Below are 17,416 nucleotides of genomic sequence, written 5' to 3'. Positions count from 1 at the left end.
GGTGCTGTATTGTGTTTAGCCGTCCATGTGATGGTAGCAATGACCTTGGTTCAAGATCCTTGCTTGCCACCCTGTTCTTGTCAAAGCACCAAACTAGATGGGATACTGGGAATCCAGACTGATTGCAAAAATCTACAGACAATCCCAGTATTTGATAACAAAAGTGTTATCCTGATGCTCTCTATGTCCGGAGTTAAACTTGAAAACACGACAGCGTTGGCTGACTTGAAAGACCTAAGATCGCTCTCATTGTACGGCACTTTCCTCGAAAACGTGCCGCCACAGTTGAGAGGACTGGTTCATATTTTCTACCTTTCTCTCTCCATGAATTGGATACGCGATGTCGAACCTGGATTATTGCAAAATCTTCAGCGTCTTTATTCTTTGTTTTTCATGAGGAACAGACTCACGCAGGTGCCCTTTGATATTCGATACCTTACTAGTCTTCAGCGTTTATACTGGACCGGCAACTCGATCAAAGCAGTAGATCCACAAGCCTTTCAGAATCTCACCGTTTTACGGGATCTTAATATGGATGACAACTTACTTACAGAGGTTCCACCTGGAATAAAGTATTTAAGAGACTTGCAAAATCTGTTTTTAAGAAATAACTTCATCCGTCTTCTTAACTTTTCTCTTTTCCGCAGTCTAAAAAATCTTGAAAAGCTGTTTTTGGCTGGGAACATATTGATAAGCATACCGCCAGATATGTCACTGTTAGCACAGCTTGATTTGTCAGATCTCAGTCGTCAGGATTCAGAATCTTTAGATAAATGTCCACTATTTCAGATCAGTGTAAACTCTAAAAATACATTGTATCTAAACTTTGGACCCGGTGATAACTTGGACTGTCGTTGCAACGCGTCATTTTTGAAACACTTGGCGTATAAAGAGGAAGGAACGTGTGGAAACATCCATAATATTATCAAGAAAACAGACAGAGAAAACGGTATGCCAACAGTCGTGGTAGTTGGGGTGTTTTTAGCTGTGTTGATCCCCGTTGTGGCGGGAGTAACGCTGTTGTTCGTTTGCAAGAGAAGACAGGACCGATCTCGAAAATCTTCAACGGTACCAAACAGTATTCCACACCCGGTCCCCAGTATCAGTAAAGCAAACGATATTCCACCTCCGATTCCCAGTATCAATGACGATAATCCTGGCACTTATGATACAATATATGATACAATATATGATGACGGAGATAATGAAGAAGACATTTATTGTACAATTGATGATTTTATTTGAGTCCTGCTTGTGTTGACAATATAGTATATCCTTATCATCATTTGATATGCATACGCTGCCTGTTCGTTTTCATGGGTCAACGATACAAGACTCGTCGGGCAGCTAAAATATTTACATGTATGTAAGCCTTTCAGATCACCCGTCTTTTTGTTTTGTTCATGATTTCATTAACGGCAGTCTACAAAGACATACTGTACTTTGTACATATTATATTCTTTGTATTCATTTGCTCAAGTTAAACAACTGCATGTAGTTTGGAGTTGTAAGGGTGGGGTTAGTAAGATTTGCCCTTTTTGGCTGGCTAATGTCCACTCTCAATCAAAAATCTGTCTAGATTTTCTGCTATTTCTAAGGATGAACTATTAAGCAAAATGAACATTTGTTTCAGAAAAAGCCCCTGCCTTTTCAAATTGATTGCTACTGTATACCTGTACGACTGATGGATGGAATTATTTACAATGAAAAGGCGCACAGAAATCCTTTATTATTGTCTTTTATCGTGCTTGTTTGTTATATAATATGTGCATCTAATCTATACTGTGAATCAATCATAGTTTTGATACCCGAAGCGTCCATGTCTGGTGAAATTTACAAATTATACGCGAGTATCATATTCTAATATTCGTGACAGTGGTGCTTATAATGCGACGAGCAAAATCTATGGACAGCTATACTAACAAAGGTGTTAGCGACTGGTGGGGTTGGGTTGGGGGATTGTGTACATGCACCTTTATGTAACCACGACTTGTCCTAGTGTAAATTTGCCTTTTTAAAGTTCAAGCCCTCTCAGCTGCCAACACCTAAGGGTCGCAGATTGATTTTTTACTAGATTTTCACAGATCTTAGTCTCTGGCTTAATCATGACACGATTCTCTGCTGTTCGCACCGAAGAAAAATACACATAAATAGTCCGTGGCCTTAGCAGAGGGTTTATGTTGTATTAGGTCCTGTGTCATGTGCCGAGAAGTGTCGAGGCTGAAAACGTGTAATTACTGTCGAATTTCAAAAAGAACATTCATGTAAATTTGACATATCAGCATACCCAATCGATTTGTGGAGACGCCTAATATACGAGTGTGTGTGTGTGTGTGTGTGTGTGTGTGAGTGTGATCATTGCATCACTGTGTCTTTGGCAGTGATTTTGATATTTTTTAATCATGGTATGCATATTAACTGTATAATCCATTTAACAAATACACTTTAGATGCTGGTTATTAGGTTAAGAACACCTATGGTTTTCAGACTGATATTAACCCAAAGATTTGGGTGTATTATCATTCATATACCAGTAGCTTTGTATGTATCCGCAATCAATTTGTATAACGCAATGAAGGCCATCCATTTGAGCCCTAAGATTTACATTTGTTGTGCCCTTTGATGCCGTCTGTCATTTCAATACGAAAATCATGTCATATGAATTGAAATTAGTATAAGTGCTCACTGAACCTTAACATGTGGTTGTTATGTTCGATAGGACAATGGCACTGGATCTCTCCATAATGTTTTTTCTTGATGCACTGAATTCAAAAGCATAAAAAATAGATATGATACTGACCTAAATTATACCAACGCCCTTCTACACTGTGGAATATGCAGAACCCCATGAATATGAAGTGACCCCTGACATAATGACTTAATTGCTGTAGAATAGGCTGATGCAGTCTGTGTTATACTTAATAGTGTTTCAAAGTCCTGAGAACAGTACTAATGGTGATACACTAATACTAATGGCATTATTACAATCATAATTTTTTTTTTTAAGAAATCTTATCACAACCATTATGGAAAAACTCAAAAATTAAAACAAATGAAAAAACTATATTCTGTAAAAGATGGTGTAAAAATGATATTTTCTACATTAATGATATTATAAAATTGTTGGAAATTTCCTCTCTCTAGAGGAACTCAACGAAAAATTTAACCTAAACGGTAACTTTCTGGAATACTTGAGTATTCAAAAGAGCATACCATCTGAATGGCGTAAAACTATCTCCACTAATGGAAGAAATTACAAACCGTATTCCACGAAATAATTGATTCAATTAAAAAAAGTTACCAAACCATCCAGATACTTCTATAGAGAATTCCTCCAAGGACACACTATATCACCCAACAAAAATAAAAGTAAATGGCACGAGAATATTAAAAAATCCTTAAGTAATGATGATTGGCAATTAATATTTAGATCCCCCTTCCAAGAAACAGATGACACGAAACTGCAGACGCTTCAATTTAGAATAAATCACAGAATATTTAGTACAAATGTTTCTCTTATGAAAATTTCTAAAAAAGAATCAGAACAGTGCGAATTTTGTAATGCTGCCAGGGAAACAATTCTTCACGTTTTCTGGGATTGCCCTCATGTGCAGAATGTTTGGACGTGTGTCATTTGTTCCGTAAAAGATAATTTAGATATTGTAATTGAGAGATCTCCCGAGATTTTTATACTCGGACTTGTGCAATCATATGACATAAAAGGTTTTTATCTACTTATCTTTATCATCGAGAAATATATTAGTTTATGAAGAACGAAAACAGAAATCCCAACATGGGAAGGAACCAAACATTAATTATTACAGAAATATTTGTTTATACCCTTTATATATGTATACCGACAAAAAACAACAACATGTTAAAAATGGGAAAATGGGAAAATATTGATCGCATATTACAACTTAATTGGCAAGCAACAAGCTAACGATATACCTCTTAGAATTTTAATTGTAAGGTTAACAACATGAATTGTCAAGATCTACTTTCTACCCGTTTATGCAATACTGTAACTGTGCAACCTTTTTTTTACTGAGAGAGAAAGAGAGTCCAAGTATGTAAATGTAAATGTGTGTGTGTGTGTGTGTGTGTGTGTGTGTGTCCGGTGTGATTCATAACCAAAAAAAAAACGTAAGATTATATATTTATTTACTACTGAAGAAAAAAAAAGAATGCAATCATAAAATTGATAATAATAAACTGAACATTATTACCCATTGTTGGGGCAATTACCGTAGTGAAGTTCATGACAAGACACACGTGATGCATAAAAATCCTGTTATCGCAAGCAGCATTTCGTCAGCTTGGCTACATGCAGTCACCGCGTCCAAACGGAACTTATATCGAAATGGTGCGTGTATTCATAAAACTACTAATAACTACTAATACCAGTACAGCTGACACTGCATGAATCCACGTTATTTATGAACTACCCAAATATGACAATATGACAATGATTCAAAAGTTGAGCACTATTTAGAACTATAAACTGTGTTTTCTCTTTCGCATGTATAAATATTACCACAACGGTGCAATTAACATTCTTACCAGATAACAGCATGGCCCCTCCGTGCTACGTAACTACCCTGTTGGCTATAAAGTTGATCAAGAGAGATACATGTACAATAAAGAATTTAACAATAAATAATCCAGATACTGTCATACTATATCAACTTACGTTGATGTAGGCTATATAAACAAATGTCGCTATGCTCCAGAAATGTGGACTATGGAAAAGGACGTTACTTACTTATCCTGTTGTCCTCTCCACATTTGAGGCATCTTGTCAGTCGTGTATTCTTCTTCCCACAAATAAGGGTCCCTGCACACAGGACAAGGGCGATATCGAAGAGGCGCATACTGATATAGTCAGATTGGAATGTCGTCTCTGAATGAGCAGATGATATTTTATGTTGTATTTTATTTCCCGATTATGTTATCTCTTTGTTTTAATAATCTATATATCGTATTTACTTACACGTTGTTATGACATCTATTTTAATTTTTATCTATTATTTTCTCTACGTGACGGGGCGAGCTGGTCACTAGCGCCACCAAGTTTGTTGGAGGATTTTGTTCCACTTTTCTTGTCTCAGCTGTTGTTTATTACCTGGGCGTGGATTTCTCCTGTATACAGCTCTCCTCAGTTGTAAACGATTTGTCCTTCAGTGCTGTATATTCAGAGGAATTACTGCCGGTTATGATAGGTGCGATTCCTCACACATCTGTGGATTGTGATAGGTAAGATTCTTCACACATCTGTGGATTGTGATAGGTGAGATTATTCACACATATGTGGATTGTGATAGGTGAGATTCCTCACACATCTGTGGATTGTGATAGGTGAGATTCTTCACACATCTGTGGATTGTGATAGGTGAGATTGTTCACACATCTGTGGATTGTGATAGGTGAGATTCTTCACACATCTGTGGATTGTGATAGGTGAGATACCTCAAACATGTGTGGGATGTGATATGTGAGATTCCTCACACATGTGTGGGTTGTGATATGTGAGATTCCTCATACATGTGAAGGTTGTGATAGGTAAGATTCTTCACAAATGTGAAGGTTGTGATAGGTGAGATTCTTCACACATGTGTGGATTATTATAGTTGAGATTCCTCACACATCTGTGGATTGTGATAGGTGAGATTCCTCACACATCTGTGGATTGTGATAGGTGAGATTCTTCACACATCTGTGGATTGTGATAGGTGAGATACCTCAAACATGTGTGGGATGTGATATGTGAGATTCCTCACACATGTGTGGGTTGTGATATGTGAGATTCCTCATACATGTGTGGGTTGTGACAGGTGAGATTCCTCACACATTTGCGGGTTGTGATATGTGAGATTCCTCACACGTGTGGGTTGTAATATGTGAGATTCCTCAGCCATCTGTGGGGTTTGATATGTGAGATTCCTCACACATCTGTGGGTTGTTATAGGTGAGATTCGTCACATATCTGTGGGTTGTGATAGTTGAGATTCCTCACACATTTGCGGGTTGTGATAGGTGAGATTCCTCACACATCTGTGGATTGTGATAGGTGAGATTCTTCACACATCTGTGGATTTTGATAGGTGAGATTCTTCACACATCTGTGGATTGTGATAGGTAAGATTCTTCACACATCTGTAGATTGTGATAGGTGAGATTATTCACACATATGTGGATTGTGATAGGTGAGATTCCTCACACATCTGTGGATTGTGATAGGTGAGATTCCTCACACATCTGTGGATTGTGATAGGTGAGATTCTTCACACATCTGTGGATTGTGATAGGTGAGATACCTCAAACATGTGTGGGATGTGATATGTGAGATTCCTCACACATGTGTGGGTTGTGATATGTGAGATTCCTCATACATGTGTGGGTTGTGACAGGTGGGATTCCTCACACATTTGCGGATTGTGATATGTGAGATTCCTCACACGTGTGGGTTGTAATATGTGAGATTCCTCAGCCATCTGTGGGGTTTGATATGTGAGATTCCTCACACGTGTGGGTTGAGATAGGTGAGATTCCTCACACATATGTGGGTTGTGATAGGTGAGATTCCTCACACATGTGTGGGTTGAGATAGGTGAGATTCCTCACACATCTGATGGTTGTTATAGGTGAGATACCTCACACATCTGTGGGTTGTGATAGGTGAGATTCCTCTCACATGTGAAGGTTGTGATAGGTAAGATTTTTCACAAATGTGAAGGTTGTGATAGGTGAGATTCTTCACACATGTGTGGATTATTATAGTTGAGATTCCTCACACATCTGTGGGTTGTAATAGGTGAGATTCGTCACATATCTGTGGGTTGTGATAGTTGAGATTCCTCACACATTTGCAGGTTGTGATATGTGAGATTCCTCACACATCTGTGGGTTGTGATAGGTGAGATTCCTCACACATGCGTGGGTTGTTATAGGTGAGATTCCTCACATATCTGTGGGTTGTGATACGTGAGATTCCTCACACATCTGTGGGTTGTTTTAGGTAAGATTCCTCACACATCTGTGGGCAGTGATAGGTGAGATTCCTCACATATCTGTGGATTATCATTTGTAGATTATCGTCCAATTTGGTTTAGATAACGTAATTTTAAATTATTTTTATCTTTTATCTTTTCGTGAATATGTTCCTTGTGAGGGAAATTTTAGTTGTTTATGTAGCGATACCATTGTATATTATTTGTCGATAATGCACGTTCCTATTATTAACATGCTTTTATGCTTTTACTTTATTGGCTGGAGTATTTTAGTGTATTCTTCACATATCTGTGGATTATCATTTGTAGATTATCGTCCAATTTGGTTTAGATAACGTAATTTTAATTTATTTTTTATCTTTTCGTGAATATGCTCCTTGTGAGGGAAATTTTAGTTGTTTATGTAGCGATACCACTGTATATTATTTGTCGATAACGCACGTTCCTATTGTTAACATGCTTTTATGCTTTTACTTTATTGGCTGGAGTATTTTAGTGTATTCATAGTTTTGGTTCGAGTAAATATCTGCTTTTAATATATAGATGAAAAAAGAAAATAATAGACAAAAGCACAACATTTGAATGTGGAACTGCTATTTAAGTTTTTGAAGAAAGTTTCAACATGATGAACAATTTGAAACTGTAGGCCTATACTTTTTAGTTCTTAGATACATATACGTCACATGTTACTTTTAATCAGGGGTCTTATTGTCACACTTGTGGGAGTGGACAGCAATTTGATATCTAAGTGACCACATCCTCCGGTCTCACAAGGGCTTCAAATGACTTAATTCGGCCCGTTGCACGGATGGGGATTGACGTATTTTATACAACATATACATGGATTTATATTTTGTTTTAAACTGAATAAAAAATGTTAATTATTTTACCATGTTTGTTTGTTAGTTTACACCAGTTTATTGCTGTTTTATTCTGTAACTGCCTTTCCGGTACTTAACTTTAATTAAAAATATGAACATTAATTAATTCTAATATTAAAATATGAACAGTTGTGCAATTTTACTCAATCACTGGTGGATCAACGTTGGTTGAGGAACTAACACTTTTTTCACCGCATATGGTTCTCATTAGAACGTCCTTACTAAAGGAATAGTGAAATGGTGAAATGTTTCTGACGGAAAAAATGCAAAAGGCTTTTACGTTTCATAAAGATGAGAAGTGGCCATCTGTTTCAATAACAAGTGGGCAGATGATATCTGATATGTGGAAACACTAAAAACTCTATTCAAAATGAACAGCTTCATCAAGTATAAATGAGAAAAAAATCATACGGAATGCGCACGCAGTAATTCGATAATTTTCGATTATATATATATATATTGTGAAATTCCTTTGCATTGTAAATATTTACAATAGGCAGTTATTTATGTCGAACAATAGCATTTATAATCTCTCTTATAATAAAAACGTTAAGTTTTAAAATCTCAACGGTTCTAATTGGGTTTCAATTCTAAATAAGAAAATTAACTTACTTTTCCCCGACCCACACTTTACCAGGCACGGGTGAGGGGCGGTATATCGAAGGCTCTTGGTCCAAAGGTTTATTTTAAAAATGCTCAAAAAAAAAAAAAAAAAAAAAAAATGTATATATATATATATATATATATATATATATATATATATATATATATATATATATATATATATATATTTTTTTTTTTTTTTTTTTTTTTTTTTTTTTTTCGTGGCTCTGTTCGTTGAACATTAGCACATTCCTGACCGAAGAACAGGCCCCTCTGGGCAAGCATGCCGAAATCAATACTTTGCAAAACACGGAACATCGATTAGACTAAATCAGACTGAACGAAACTAATAATGGTTATTGATACGTCTATATATATTTTACGTCTTTGAAATTCCATAAAAAATATTTAAGAAGATTTGGCATAATTTTACATTATATTATGTCATTCATCAAAGCATTTCCAAATTTGTCAGTTATTCCTTGAAGTATGTATTTCTTTTTCGTCAGGTTATTATTATAGGAGATTCAGGTGTAACTGAGGCATTACACACCTTACCGAAAGTATGAAATGCTTTTAAAGTCTCAGTTAACACTAATATTAATCTCTGAGCCATTATGACTGTCTTTTGAAGGAAATGACAGACGATATCAATCACAACCCAACACTACAACGTTTTGTGATTTATGGCATCCGATTCGTGATTTCCGTGAAATAATTAATGTCAGTGTTAAATGTAATTCATCTTGTTCGTATAACATTAAAAAATAACATAAGTATTACCGATCAGATTGCCAAAGCTGGTATATTGGACGCAGTATCAGAAGCACCATTGCAATACAATCTACTGCGTGCAGACATGACGTTGGGGTGAATTTAACATAATTTTAATGCAGGAGTTATGTTTGTTAAGATATTTTTTTAGATACAAAAATAACCTTAATTTGATGGACACAAGATGTGCTCATGGTCTTTGGATTTTGGGGTCATTACCATTAAAAACACCGTTTTTCGGAGATCGATCCAAATTTCGGGGTCTCTTGCTGAATTACGCAATCAGATTGGAGATTATAACACGCTCCTCTTGTTCCCAATTTACTTGTGTAATCACCAGATTTTTTATCATTCTACTCAATATCAGGTGGATGCTTGTCAATCTGTCACTCAGTTATTGTGATTGCATTCAACGAAAAACCCTGCAGAAATGGATCTAGCTATGAAGAACAATAGTTTTATCGGGAATGAGCCCTTATTTGGAATTTAATCTACCATTTCCTCTATGCTGTAGTGTCACATGAATATATGACTAACAGCTTCAGTTAGAAACATAACAGATCGATAGAAACAGACAGTTCTTTATCAACGAAACAAATCGGTCCTTCAGAAGAGTAGATCGCCCTAATCCATTATCATACATGAACGCTTTAATCAGACAGGATTTAAGTCGTTAATCTGAAAAACAATTGAGCAACAAGTTCACCCGATAGGCTGTTTCTGTCATGCTGCTCACAGGACAGGGCGTTCTAAAGGGTGCTGTATTGTGTTTAGCCGTCCATGTGATGGTAGCAATGACCTTGGTTCAAGATCCTTGCTTGCCACCCTGTTCTTGTCAAAGCACCAAACTAGATGGGATACTGGGAATCCAGACTGATTGCAAAAATCTACAGACAATCCCAGTATTTGATAACAAAAGTGTTATCCTGATGCTCTTTATGTCCGGAGTTAAACTTGAAAACACGACAGCGTTGGCTGACTTGAAAGACCTAAGATCGCTCTCATTGTACGGCACTTTCCTCGAAAACATGCCGCCACAGTTGAGAGGACTGGTTCATATTTTCTACCTTTCTCTCTCCATGAATTGGATACGCGATGTCGAACCTGGATTATTGCAAAATCTTCAGCGTCTTGATTCTTTGTCTTTCACGAGGAACAGACTCACGCAGGTGCCCTTTGATATTCGAAACCTTATTAGTCTTCAGCGTTTATACTTGGCCGGCAACTCGATCAAAGCAGTAGATCCCCAAGCCTTTCAGAATCTCACCGTTTTACGGGATCTTGATATGGATGGCAACTTACTTACAGAGGTTCCACCTGGAATAAAGTATTTAAAATACTTGCAAAATCTGTTTTTAAGAAATAATTTCATCCGTCTTCTTAACTTTTCTCTTTTCCGCGGTCTAAAGAATTTGGACAAGCTGTTTTTGTCTGGGAACATATTGATAAGCATACCGCCAGATATGTCACTGTTAGCACAGCTTGATTTGTCAGATCTCAGTCGTCAGGATTCAGAATCTTTAGATAAATGTCCACTATTTCAGATCAGTGTAAACTCTAAAAATACATTGTATCTAAACTTTGGACCCGGTGATAACTTGGACTGTCGTTGCAACGCGTCATTTTTGAAACACTTGGCGTATAAAGAGGAAGGAACGTGTGGAAACATCCATAATATTATCAAGAAAACAGACAGAGAAAACGGTATGCCAACAGTCGTGGTAGTTGGGGTGTTTTTAGCTGTGTTGATCCCCGTAGTGGCGGGAGTAACGCTGTTGTTCGTTTGCAAGAGAAGACAGGACCGATCTCGAAAATCTTCAACGGTACCAAACAGTATTCCACACCCGGTCCCCAGTATCAGTAAAGCAAACGATATTCCACCTCCGATTCCCAGTATCAATGACGATAATCCTGGCACTAATGATACAATATATGATACAATATATGATGACGGAGATAATGAAGAAGACATTTATTGTACAATTGATGATTTTATTTGAGTCCTGCTTGTGTTGACAATATAGTATATCCTTATCATCATTTGATATGCATACGCTGCCTGTTCGTTTTCATGGGTCAACGATACAAGACTCGTCGGGCAGCTAAAATATTTACATGTATGTAAGTCTTTCAGATCACCCGTCTTTTTGTTTTGTTCATGATTTCATTAACGGCAGTCTACAAAGACATACTGTACTTTGTACATATTATATTCTTTGTATTCATTTGCTCAAGTTAAACAACTGCATGTAGTTTGGAGTTGTAAGGGTGGGGTTAGTAAGATTTGCCCTTTTTGGCTGGCTAATGTCCACTCTCAATCAAAAATCTGTCTAGATTTTCTGCTATTTCTAAGGATGAACTATTAAGCAAAATGAACATTTGTTTCAGAAAAAGCCCCTGCCTTTTCAAATTGATTGCCACTGTATACCTGTACGACTGATGGATGGAATTATTTACAATGAAAAGGCGCACAGAAATCCTTTATTATTGTCTTTTATCGTGCTTGTTTGTTATATAATATGTGCATCTAATCTATACTGTGAATCAATCATAGTTTTGATACCCGAAGCGTCCATGTCTGGTGAAATTTACAAATTATACGCGAGTATCATATTCTAATATTCGTGACAGTGGTGCTTATAATGCGACGAGCAAAATCTATGGACAGCTATACTAACAAAGGTGTTAGCGACGGGTGGGGTTGGGTTGGGGGATTGTGTACATGCACCTTTATGTAACCACGACTTGTCTTAGTGTAAATTTGCCTTTTTAAAGTTCAAGCCCTCTCAGCTGCCAACACCTAAGGGTCGCAGATTGATTTTTTACTAGATTTTCACAGATCTTAGTCTCTGGCTTATTAATGACACGATTCTCTGCTGTTCGCACCGAAGAAAAATACACATAAATAGTCCGTGGCCTTAGCAGAGGGTTTATGTTGTATTAGGTCCTGTGTCATGTGCCGAGAAGTGTCGAGGCTGAAAACGTGTAATTACTGTCGAATTTCAAAATGAACATTGATGTAAATTTGACATATCAGCATACCTTAACGATTTGTGGAGACGTCTAATACACTGTTGCCCAAAATGGTTGGTGCGCGGAAATTTTGGGGTGCATATCGCCCTGTTTCTTTCATTATTGTTGATATTATCAAATTAATACTGATTTTACCGTTAAATATGTGAAGCTGGAGGATTGGTAAAGTCAAGGAGAAACAAACAATGCAAATGTGATAAAAGCGTTAATCTATTTATTTTTTTTCTTTTCATGACCCCCAAAAGAGTACTTTTTTAACAGTAACAGTAACAGTACCAGGTGTTGTTTTTGTTTATTAAACCCTAACCAAGTCAACAGTGCGGCGGGCAGCACTGTCATGCTAAGGCCATGCCAATATCGCGCATGCATATTGGATAAAATTATTTTGAAAGATATCCCTGTGCCCCACGACGTTGACATTTTCATATACAGTGACCATTTGGCTGAAACCGATGGAACAAATAGCGCCCCAAACATGAACAGATCCGCCTCCAGCGACCTCGGTTTCTTGTACAATCAATTTCTTGTAACTTCTATTTTCCAGTAAGGCGACCCATTCGCAGACAGCCATCATATGGGTGAAGTAGGAATCTGTATTTATCTGTGAAGATCACATTGTTACAGGCACTACTATTACAATATATATATTCTTCATACATCAGTGGGTTGTGATAGGTGTGATTCCCAACACATCAGTGGGTTGTGATATGTAAGATTCCTCACACATCTGTGGGTTGTTATAGGTGAGATTCCTCACACATCTGTGGGTTGTGATATGTAAGATTCCTCACACATCTTAGGGTTGTGATATGTGAGATTCCTCACACATCTGTGGGTTGTGATAGGTGAGATTCGTCACACATCTGTGGGTTGTGATAGGTAAGATTCCTCACACATCTGTGGGTTGTTATAGGTGAGATTCCTCACACATCTGTGGGTTGTTATAGGTGAGATTCCTCACACATCTGTGGGTTGTTATAGGTGAGATTCCTCACACATCTGTGGGTTGTTATAGGTGAGATTCCTCACACATCTGTGGGTTGTTATAGGTGAGATTCCTCACACATCTGTGGGTTGTGATATGTAAGATTCCTCACATGTCTGTGGGTTGTTATAGGTGAGATTCCTCACACATCTGTGGGTTGTGATATGTAAGATTCCTCACATGTCTGTGGGTTGTGATAGGTGAGATTCCTCACACATCTGTAGGTTGTGATAGTTGAGATTCCTCACGAATCTGTGGATTATTATTTGTAGATTATCGTTCAGTTTGGTTTAGATAACGTAATTTTAATTCATTTTTATCGTTTCGTGAGTGGAAATTTTAGTTGTTTATGTAGCGATACCATTGTATATTATTTGTCGATAGCACACGTTCCTATTGTTAGCATGCTTTTATGGTTTTACTTTATTGGCTGCAGTATTTTAGTGTATTCATAGCATTGGTTCCAGTAAATATCTGCTTTTCATATATAGATGAAAAAACAAAAAAAGACAAAATCACAACCATTGAATGTGGAACTGTTATTTAGGTTTTTGAAGAAATTTTTACATGATGAACATTTTGAAACTTAAATTAGATTTTGATCAGGTATCCATTGCAGTGCTACCGTCACACTTGTGGGAGTGGACAGCAATTTGATCTCTAAGCGACCACAATCCTGGTCTCACAGTGGATTCAAAGACTTAATTCTGCCCGTTGTACGGATGGATATCGACATATTTTATACAACATGTACATATATTTATATTTTGTTTTAAACTGAATAAAAAGATGTTAATTTTTTACCATGTTTGTTTGTCAGATTACATCATTTTATTGATCTTTTTTCTTGTAACTGCTTTTCCGTATTCGGTACTTAATTAATATGAACAATTGTACAAGTTTTACTCACTCGCTGGTGGATCGACGTTGGTTGAGGAACTAGTACTACACCTTTACGAGCGTACAGTCATCCCAGTGCACGCGAAACTCCAATTTAACCAGACTTTGATCTTACCACGGTAGCTGCGCCGTGTTTTTTTTTTTTTTTTTTTTTTTTTTTTTTTTTTTTTTTTTTTTTTTCACCGCAAAATGAAAAAGGCTATTACATTTCATGAAGATAAGAAGTGACCTTTTTTTTCAAAACTATTGGGTGGATCATATCTGATGTTCCTGTTATCATTTGAAAACACTTAAAACTATTCAAAATGGACAACTTCATAAAGTAGGAATAAAAAAATTATCATTATTTTATTTGGTATATCACTACGCTCTATGTAATACGATAATGCCCGATCTTTTTGTATATTGTGTAATTCCTTTGTGTTGCATGAAAGATATAGTATTTATAATTTGTCTTACTAATACGTTAAGTTTTAAAATATCGACGGTTCTAATTGGCTGTCATTTATAAATAAGATAATTAACTTACTTCTCCCCGACCCAGACTTTACTATTCCGATGGCTTTATTCGTTGAACATTAGCACATATTTGACCGAAGAACACGCCCTCGCTGGGCATGCATGCCAAAATCAATACTCTGCACAACACGGAACAACTACGATTAGACTAAATCAGACTGAACGAAAATAATAATAAATATTGATACGTTTATATATTTTTAACGTCTTTGAAATTCCATAAAAAAAGCTCAGAAGACTTTGCATAATTCCACATTTTTTATGTCATTCATCAAAGCATTGCTAAATTTGTCAGTTATACCTTGAAATGTGTATTCTTTTTTTGGCAGGTAATTATTATAGAAGATTCAGATGCAATTGAGGCATTACCCACCGTGCTAAATGTAAGAAATGCTTTTAAAGTTTCAATTAACACTAATGTTAAGCCATTATGACTGTCTTTTGAAGGAAATGACAGACGATATCAAACACAACCCAACACTACAACGTTTTGTTATTTATGGCATCCGATTCGTGATTTCCGTGAAATAATTAATGCCATTGTTACATGTAATTCGTCTTGTTCGTGTTACATTAAATAATAACATAAGTGTTACCGATCGGATTGCCAAAGCTGGTATATTCCAAGCAGTAACAGAGGCACCATTGCAATAGGATGTACTGAGTGCCGACGTGACATCTTGGGTGGATTTAACATAATTTTAAGCAGGGGTTAAGTTTGCATGTTCTCTTATTTTTCTTGGATACAAAAAATATTCGTAATTTGACGGACACAGATTCTTTATGTGGCCTTGCAGGGATTTTCCCATTAAAAGCACCGTTTTACGGAGATCGATCCAAATTGTGGGGACTCTTGCCGAATTATACAATCAGATTAAAGATTATAACGCGCCCCTCTTGTTTCCAATTTACGTGTGTAATCACCAGCTTTTTTATCATTCTACTCAATGCCAGGTGGAGTCTTGTCAATCTGTCAATCAGTTATTGTGATTGCATTCAGCGAGAAACCTGCAGAAATGGACCTAGCTATGAAGAACTATAGTTTCAGTGGGAATGAGCTCTTATTTGGAATTTAATTTTTTATTTCCTTTATGCTGTAGAACCACATGAATCTGTGACAAACAGCTTCAGTTAGAAACATAGCAGATCGCTAGAAACAGACAGTTGCTCATCAACGAAACAAGTCGGTCCTTCAGAAGAGTAGATCGCCATAATCCACGATCATACATGAACGCTTAAATCAGACAGAATCTAAGTCATTAATCTGAAAAACCAATCAGCAAAAAATTCACCCGATAGGCTGTTTCAGTCATGCTGTTCACAGGACAGGGCGTTCTAAAGAGTGCTGCATTGTGTTTAGCAGTCCAGGTGATGGTAACAGTGACCCTGGTGCAAGATCCTTGCCGGCCACCCTGTTCGTGTCTCAGCACCAAACTAGATGGGATACTGGGAATCCAGACTGATTGCAAATATCTACAGACAATCCCAATATTTGATAACAAAAGTGTCATCCTGATGCTTTATATGTCCGGAGTTAAACTTGAAAACACGACAGCGCTGGGAGACTTGAAAGACCTGAGATTGCTTTCATTGTACGGCACTTACCTAGAAAAAGTGCCGTCACAGGTGAGAGGATTGGTTCATATTTTCCGCCTTTTTCTCTCCATGAATTGGATACGCCATGTAGAACCTGGATTATTGCAAAATCTTCAGCGTCTTGATACTTTGTCTTTCACCGGGAACAGACTCACGCAGGTGCCTTTCGATATTCGATACCTTACTAGTCTTCAGCGTTTATACTTGACCCGCAACTCAATCAGAGCAGTCGATCCGCAGGCATTTCGTAATCTTACCGTTTTGCGGAATCTGGAAATGGATAACAACTTACTAACAGAGGTTCCGCCTGGAATAAAGTATTTAAGAGGCTTGCAAAGTCTGGTTTTAAGAAATAACTTCATCCGTATTCTTAACTTTTCTCTTTTCCGCAGTCTAAAAAGGCTTGACCAGCTGATTTTGTCTGGGAACAAATTGGTAAGCATACCGCCAGATATGTCATTGTTGGCACATCTTGATTTATCAGATCTCAGTCGTCAGGATTCGGAATCTTTAGATAAATGTCCAGTATTTCAGATAAGTTTTAACTCTAAAAATACATTGTATCTAAACTTTGGACCCGGTGATAGCTTGGACTGTCGTTGCAACGCGTCTTTTTTGAAACACTTGGCGTATGAAGAGGAAGGAACTTGTGGAAACATCCATAATAATATCAAGAAAATAGACAGAGAAAACGGTATGCCAACAGTCGTAGTAGTCGGGGTGTTTTTAGCTGTGTTGATCCCCGTAGTGGCGGGAGTAACGCTGTTGTGCGTTTACAAGAGAGGACAGGACCGATCTCGAAAATCTTCAACGGTACCAAACAGTATTCCACACCCGGTCCCCAGTATCAGTAAAGCAAACGATATTCCACCTCCGATTCCCAGTATCAATGACGATAATCCTGGCACTTATGATACAATATATGATACAATATATGATGACGGAGATAATGAAGAAGACATTTATTGTACAATTGATGATTTTATTTGAGTCCTGCTTGTGTTGACAATATAGTATCTCCTTATCATCATTTGATATGCATACGCTGCCTGTTCGTTTTCATGGATCAACGATACCAGACTCGTCGGGCAGCTAAAATATTTACATGTATGTAA

Source organism: Lingula anatina, chromosome 8 (assembly GCF_051362555.1).
Source record: "Lingula anatina isolate TDL-2025a chromosome 8, LinAna3.0, whole genome shotgun sequence".
Taxonomy (NCBI): domain Eukaryota; kingdom Metazoa; phylum Brachiopoda; class Lingulata; order Lingulida; family Lingulidae; genus Lingula; species Lingula anatina.
The sequence above is the reverse complement of the archived record's forward strand: the minus strand, read 5'-3'. Positions refer to the sequence as shown.